General features: G+C 50.1%; 1 long non-coding RNA gene across 1 annotated transcript; it reads right to left on the bottom strand.

Moving 5' to 3' along the window:
- Window positions 1–6,035: 6,035 nt before the first annotated feature.
- Window positions 6,036–7,544, bottom strand: LOC136505243 (uncharacterized). Its single transcript, XR_010771156.1, has 3 exons — window positions 7,408–7,544; window positions 6,251–6,323; window positions 6,036–6,137 (listed from the first exon to the last, which is right to left on the bottom strand). It is a non-coding gene; the product is annotated as an uncharacterized lncRNA (long non-coding RNA).
- Between the last annotated feature and the right edge of the window lie 562 nt (window positions 7,545–8,106).

Raw genomic sequence — 8,106 nt, 5'->3', positions numbered from 1 at the left:
CAGGTAGAAAGCCACTCGATTCAAATTCGCATCTACATTGCTTTCTCTATTAGGGTTTCGCATCTATTAGACATATGGTATTTATTTGTATATCCATCTATTCTATCGTGCAGCGGGTCGGTTCCGTTGTGTTTCGTCTGGCAGTTGGCAGTCAACTCGGAGCCAAGCTCGCGAGTAAGGATCGAGGCCAAGCCTCGAAAGCGGCAGTTTGACAGTTGATCTTCATCAGCGGCAGTTCACCATCTTGTCTGTTCAGATGGCTCGCACCAAGAACATTGGTGGTGGCCCTGGTGATGATGATCGGAGGCCCCCGCCTCGCCAGCCAGCCGGATCGAAGGGCAAGTCAACCAAGCAGGTGACATCCAAGAAGCGGAAGTACCCCGACGCAGAGACAGCGAGAGCAGTAGCTATTGCAGAGGCTGTAGAGCGTGCCGAGAGAGGTGGTGCCCGCAGCGGAGTTGTCATTGCAGATCAGCCGGTTTCACCAGCACTCAGAGCTGTGATTGAGGAGGTTGAGCGTCGTCACGGTAGTCCAGCTGGGACTGCCACGTTTGCAGGACGACGGGTCGCCATTGAGGAAGGTCCGTCAGCACAGCAGCAGCCCCCACCAGCAGAGTCTCAGCCAGCCCAGGAGACTCAGGAGAGTCAGGAGACCGAGCCGGCACCTCAGCTACGCCGCTCGAGTCGTACCAGTGCTGCAGTTCCACCGAGGCCAGTTACACAGCGCAGGGGTTCACGGCCTCCGCCCAGACCACAGGGTCCGCCTCCAGTGGTTCACCTCGACTTGAGGGCCGCTACAGCCAGGCAGGTTCAGCAGCTGCGGTTTGTTGAGTTTGAGGTTTGGTTTCCTCCGAGGAGGGATGAGAGAGCAGCTGAGGGGTTCTACACGCCACTGCATGAGGATTTCTACAATGCATATCTTAACAGTGGGGCAGTGTTCAGATCACAGAGGGTCTGTCAGATAGAGTCCATTGTGGCAGCAGCCGGAGAGGGCATTCGGCAATACTTGTCATATTTGCTAGGACTGACAGATTTGATTGGACGGACGGGCATATATGTACCTTCTTGGGTCCGTCAGTTTTATGCCTCGCTCTACATTGATCCTCATCACAGATTCATTCACTTTGCTTTCAAAGGCAAAGACTACAGAGTGACTAGTGGCAGAGTCAGGGAGATACTGAGACTACAGGAGCAGCCTGTAAAGATGCATGAGGTGTGCTATGGACATCAGGAGCCTCCCAGGCGTCCTCATGGAGGGTAGGTGCCCCCTACAGATTTAGTGCGGCATTGCTTCAAGGAGCCGTTTGGAGAGGGGTCGAGCAGGAACCCCAGTGACTTGACTCCTACAGCGAGGATACTAGAGGCCATCATCAGGAGGACACTACTTCCCAGGTTGGGATACAGGGAGGGCCTGACTCGCTTACAGCTCTGGCTTCTCAATGCCATCATGCAGATGACAGTGTTTGACATCTGGGACCTCCTTCTTTCAGAGATGGAGGATACTATAGCTGAGGGATTCAAGGGTCGCAGGCAGCTTCCCTATGCTCACTGGATCACGTTCCTCATCCGTAGGGTTGTGCTTGATAAGCCCCCTGGCATGATGGATGAGTATACAGGTGCCACTACAGAGTTCCCGGCTTACAACCTGTCACAGAGGATCAGACATGCCACTCCTCAGGCACCCAGTCAGCCTAGTCGTCGCCCCGACGTGCCAGAGTCTGCAGCTCAGCAGGATGAGATCATCAGAGGGATTGCAGCCACTGAGGAGGAGGAGCTAGAGGCACAGCAGGAGGTGAGCGAGTACAGTGACAGCTCTGATGACGACTACCAGCCTATACCTCAGATGCCTCCACGCAGACATGATGCAGAGGCCGGTAGCTCCAGTTCTGCTCCACCTGCTCCACAGACAGACCCCGCTCTCATTGCCATTCTTGAGCGGATGCAGCAGGATCAGACACGACAGGCACAGGAGATAGCTGCCAACTTCGCACAGTTTCAGGCTCGTCAGGACGAGTTTCAGCGGCAGCAGCAGCTTCTTCAGCACCAGCAGTTACTTATGCAGCAGCAGCTCATGGGATTCATGCAGCATGTAGTGACAGCTATTGGGGTCCCACTGCCACAACCTTCGCCCCAGCTTGCACAGCCTCCCACCACTTCGACGACTCCAGCAGTACAGCCCAGTGGGCTCCAGAGTCAGGGACAGCCTCCAGCTCAGTTTGCTTCACCGCCCATACAGGTGTCCCAGTGGTTAGCCTCACCCGTGGTAGCCCCGCAGTTCACTCCATTTCAGACGGGCTTCACACCAGAGCAGTCGTCCTCGCTATTCGTGCCTGAGACGTCAGTCTCCAGGAGTCTTGGAGCTTCCTTCAGCGAGTTGACCGGCATGCCTACTCCGCCTCATATGCATACCGCCGGTCCATCTACAGCAGATCTAGTCGCAGTGACTACTCAGAGGCTCCCCTCGTCTGTCGCCTCGTCCGATCCTACCACAGACATACTTACAGCTTCACAGGCAGCACCAGCCCCAGCTCAGACCCAGATCGCTTCAGCGACACTTCCTGCCACAGAGGGTCAGTCAGTTCAGAGCTCAGGGTCAGATGATGATGGTGCCCAGTTCCAACTTGCCCCACGTTCTTCAGCGCCTGGCACGTCCGCTGCAGCCCCGCCCTAGGTTTTGGTGTTTGACGCCAAAGGGGGAGAGGGTGTACGAGTATGTAGTCTCAGGGGGAGCTACATTTAGGGGGAGCTAGTTATATAGTATTAGCTTATTATATACATTTGGAGTTTTATTTGTGTGATACACTATTACTTATGCATTCGTTGGAGGTACATTTAGGGGGAGCTAGTTATATAGTATTAGCTTATTATATACATTTGGAGTTTTATTTGTGTGATACACTATTACTTATGCATTCGTGGGAGCTACATTTAGGGGGAGCTAGTTATATAGTATTAGCTTATTATATACATTTGGAGTTTTATTTGTGTGATACACTATTACTTATGCATTCGTGTGTTTACTTTCATGCATACTATTATATATATGTGATAGTGCTATCTACATGGTTGTGATATTTGATATGTGTGACTTCTACTTTGCTTTATCTATATGTCATATCACTTGGGTAATGCTCATTTGCTATTGCTTCCGCGCTTATATTTCGAAGCAAATGAGCTTTGTTATTTGTACTCATGCTTAATTCATATCCTTTGAGTACATTGTGTTGGCTTGGGTCATATAAGCTTGACTAACTCTTTTGTTCTTATTGACAAAAGCTTATATGAACCAAGCCCGTCAAAAACCTCACTCCATAACATACTCGAGGTGGTATTGTCATCAATCACCAAAAAGGGGGAGATTGAAAGCATCTAGGCCCCTAGTTGGATTTCGGTGATTAATGTCAATACAAAGTTACTATGACTAACGTGTGTTTTGCAGAGGCGATTAAGTTAGGTCATGGTAATGGAGATCGATTGGGAAATCGAGGTTATCATGCCCCTACGATGGAAATCGTTTCGGTTTTCAAAGGATGGACGACAAGGTTAAGGATAACTAGTTCTAAGTGTCAATTGGAGTTGGAGAGACACTTAGAGTAGTTTAGGACTTTGTTTTTTCCTTTGGCCGTACTATGAAGGGGGGTATGAACGGGTAGCTTGACCTAGTTGAGTCTAGTGAGTTAGGTGTGGTGCACACTTGTTAAAACTAGCTCTAGGTAGCTCCTATGAATGCCTAAGATCTTTTGGAGCAAAATTCATTCACATATATTCGGAAGTTGGAAGTGAATGGAGGGTCAAACACTGACCGGACGCTGGCTCCGGTGCGACCGGACGCTGGCCACAGGGTCCGGTCAGTTCATTTGACTGAGGTGATCAAGTCTGATGTGACCGGACGCTGGAAGGTCATGTGACCGGACGCTGAGGACCAGCGTCCGGTCGATTCCAGTAAGGGTCCAGACTTGGGAAAGAGTGACCGGACGCGTCCGGTCAGTGCTGACCGGACCCTGAGGGTTCAGCGTCCGGTCGAGTCCAGTAAGGTTCCAGTAAAGGTTTTATGCGACCGGACGCGTCCGGTCAGTGCTGACCGGACCCTGCCAGCGTCCGGTCGACTCTTTAATACTGGTTCGCGGGTTGAACTGACCGGAGCGTCCGGTCATCACGATCGGAGCGTCCGGTCGTCCCGCAGAAGCTCATAACGGTTCGTTTTTCAGGCTGGCTTATAAATAGAAGGTCCACTCGTGAGTGGAGCATCTTTTGCTCATTCCAACAGCTGAGAAACACGTTTGTGAGTGCCAAGAAGAGCAAGGTCCTAGTGAGGTGTTTGTGATTTGAGAATCCAAGAGAGTAGCCTCACTAGCAAATCAAGAGTAGCAAAGTGTGCATCCATCTTCTCATTAGGCTTCGCGTGGTCAAGTGAGAGTTCGTGCTTGTTACTCTTGGTGATCGCCATCACCTAGATGGCTTGGTGGTGATTGGGAGTTTGGTGTTCACCCGGCGGAGCTTGTGGGTGACCCAACTCAAGTTGTGAGCGGTTTTGGGTGATTCGCCGCGACGGAGTGTCGAAGAATCAACCCGTAGAGAGCACTTGATCCTTGCGCGGATCAAGGGGGAGCTACACCCTTGCGCGGGTGCTCCAACGAGGACTAGTGGGGAGTGGCGACTCTCCGATACCTCGGCAAAACATCGCCGCGTTCCTTTCTCTCTCTATTTACGTTGAGCACTTACTTTGAGTATTTACTTTGAGCATTTCAATACTTGTCTTACATCCATAGAATTGCTTGCTAGAGTAAGTTTGGAACGTTGGTTGCGAGGTTGTTGTGCATTAGTTTGATATAAACACTTTTTAGGCACAAGGGGTTAATTGGGCTATCCGTAGGATTTGATTATTGCAAGAAAATTTAGAATTAGCCCAATTCACCCCCCCCTCTTGGGCATCTTGATCCTTTCATTAGGGTTAGGGTTCAGTGACCCTCTTTTAGATCCAAAAACCGAATCTCTCACCTCCTTCTAGCTGCTACTCGGTTTTCTCATCCTACAGGCTAAGCAGCGGCTGGCTCCATGGGCGGACGGAGGAGGTGGTGGCGGCGGCGCCGCCGTGGGCCCTCTCGCTGGCACGCGTGCTCCCCGGAGGGAGAGCGCACCGCCGTCGAGCGGCCCCGTGTTCGCGCCCTGAGCCTGCATGTGCGTGTCACGGTGATGAGCAGACAAGAGGCGGCTCTATTCTTTTCTTGCCGCGCGCCGACGAAGATGGCGGTGCGGCACCTTTCCCCGCGCGGTGGAGGTGGTGACCGACAGTTGAGTGACGCCCGTCACCCCCCGGTCTCTTTTCATTTTCTTTTACCCGGTTAGGGCTAGAAATTTTGGATCAAAACTAGGGTTAGGGATTCGATTTCACTGTGTTTTTCGTTTACCCGATCTAGATCTAAAAGCCCTAGAAGACATGGCTCTAGTACCATTGTAGAGATCGAAAAGATCATCTAGGGTCAGGTCTAGTGGGTTCTCTTTACTGTGAATGCGATATCGAGAGTAGAGAGACAGAAAGGAATAGAAGAAGAACGTGTCGAACCTGACACCGCAGAGGGAGATGGTCCAGAAGCCGCCATCTCGTTCGTCGGTGAAGTCTGCGCACGGGCAGCGACGTTCGAGGAAGAGGTCAATGAAGTCGTCGACGTCGATGGAGCGGGGCGGCGCGGCTGGTGGCTTCCCGTCACTGGCTGCGCCCCTCTCTGATCGGGATTAGGGTTTTGGTTTCGGTGGGGAGCTCGGCTCACGGTAAACCTCGTACTCAGAGCCGCCGGCCCCCACCTCTATATATAGCGCAGTGTGACAGGGGCCCTCCAGCCATAGTGGGCTGGGCGCCCCCGATCAGGGCACGGATCAAAGGCCCAACTAGGCCGTTGTACCATATTGTGCTTGGTGAATGACATCAAAACCCAGCGAAGGGAATAATTCTTCTTTGCTGAATTGCAAAAGTCTTCTCAAAACCTATGTAAGAGGAATGCCATATAAAAGGCGAACATGCTAAAACAAAACAGGCTCCATAAGCATCAATTCCTCTCTGAAGATTCTCTTGGATGCTTATGTCATCAAATCTTTCAAAAACTTCATCATATGAAGAGAAGAACTCCTCATCATCTTTTCTGTATCACATGAGCATATATAGAGGTAAGGTTACACATAGCTCTCAAGTCAAAGATGATAAAACAAGTGGTGGCTATTTTTTTTATAAAAAAGAACGATTCATATTACTTACAACAGCTCCCGCATTTTAGAATCATATTGCTCAGCATCAAACTGAGAACCCTTAGGTTCCATTTTTGCCATGACTGTAGCAAACAATTAAAAGAACAGGTTAAGACACAGAAGTGAATATAATATGACAAGCAAATACAAAAAGGGTTGAATCATTAGATCAAAGGGATGTATACAAAATAATGAACAATGGCACAAATTAAATTTAAAGATTACAACAAACTCGAAAGTTTATACAAAATGCATGCTCAGCACGTCCTTCACTCAGTTTATAAATAAAGAACCTAAACAGAACGATAATTGATGCTTTACAAATTAGAATCTCTTTTTTCCCCTATACTTAGGCGCGTGTTTCATCAAGAGGACAAATTACAATCTCTTAACAGTAGACTGATATAATTGCAAGTAACTAGCTGAATAAATCGGTTGTTTATAGAATTAAGTCCGCAGAATATCTACCAATATACAGCTTGTTCGTTTCGGCTGAAACGATCATGGATTATAAGCCAGAAGTACTGCTGGCTGGTTTGGTGTGAGAGAAAAATACTGTTCCAGCTTATAATCCACGATCGTATAAGCCGAAACGAGCAGGCTGGTAAATCGCTCATGTCTAGTACATGACACACAGAGGCGGAACCAGTGGGGGCCATGGCCTCCCAAAACATTGATTTTTTTAATAATACCCTTATTAATAACACAATACAAAGCATATTTAGCTCATTTTAACTCGTATTTTATCATATTGTTGTGATTTTTTTTGTTATGAACACTAACTACATATGTAGAAGAAATGTACACTTATGTACATATTTATTATGTTTGTCTGGCTTTCTAATTAAATTTGCTGGTTCCGCCTCTGACTGACACATGAGCATGACCTAATATACATAGAGCTACAAGCAAGCTACAAAGAGCTGCCTAATCCTACGTAGGAGAAAGCATGTATATGTATAGAGCTGAAAGCCGCACATCAGAGTATCAGACCAAAGGGAAAGCGTACTTCCGCACGCAAAACCGTAGTATCGCCAGATCGATCGAGACCCGCGCGAAACCTACCACCGCACTGATCGCACACCCAAAAGGCAACAAAAAAAAAGAAGGAAAAGAAAAAAGAAATAGTACAAGCGAGACAGAAAGAGATCTGGAGGAGGCGACCACCTGACACGACGGAGAGGAGAGCGGATCGCTACGGGGTTTGTCGGGATCAGACTCTGATTCGGCGGCGCCGCTGGCAGAGGTGAGGGACGGCGTAGCGCAGGAGAGAGAAAAACGAGGATCTGCGGGCGGCGGCGAGAGGCCGCTTTTAAGGGGTTGTGCATGCATTGCGGACTCGATGCAACTAGGCATGTAAAACGGACGCAGACGGAAGGAAGGTACACGGACCGGACCGGAACGGAACTGGTTATCCGCCGCACAAGGACCAGTTATGCTGCGGAAATTGGGCTAAAGTGTTACACGGGCCTAGGGGCCTAGTGGTTCTCGGACACGGGCCTTGTAGCGGCACCACCGGAGGGGGCGTGCGGGCCTGCTAGCGACGGCACCAAACGTGCTGTGCATGTGCTACAAGCCTACAAGACACTGGTTGGCCCGGCTCCATTCCAGGAACAAAGTGCCTTGTTATTACGACAGTGCTAGTGCCGGATAATAGCGCCGGATATCCAGACGCTCTCGTCCGAATGCCCGCGTCTAGACGTTCGTCTCCGTCTTCCCACGCGCACCTGCATCCCGCATCGCGCAGATTGCACGTGGAGAGTCCCCGCTCATGCCCTCCGGCTTCTCACGCCCATGCACGTGGCCAGGCCAGTAGCTGCATCCAAAAGAAGGAGAGGGGGCGACGGATGCTCAGCCGGCGCGGAG

This window comes from Miscanthus floridulus, chromosome 1 (genome assembly GCF_019320115.1).
Source record: "Miscanthus floridulus cultivar M001 chromosome 1, ASM1932011v1, whole genome shotgun sequence".
Classification (NCBI taxonomy): Eukaryota; Viridiplantae; Streptophyta; class Magnoliopsida; order Poales; family Poaceae; genus Miscanthus; species Miscanthus floridulus.
This window is presented reverse-complemented; position numbering and strand designations above follow the sequence as displayed.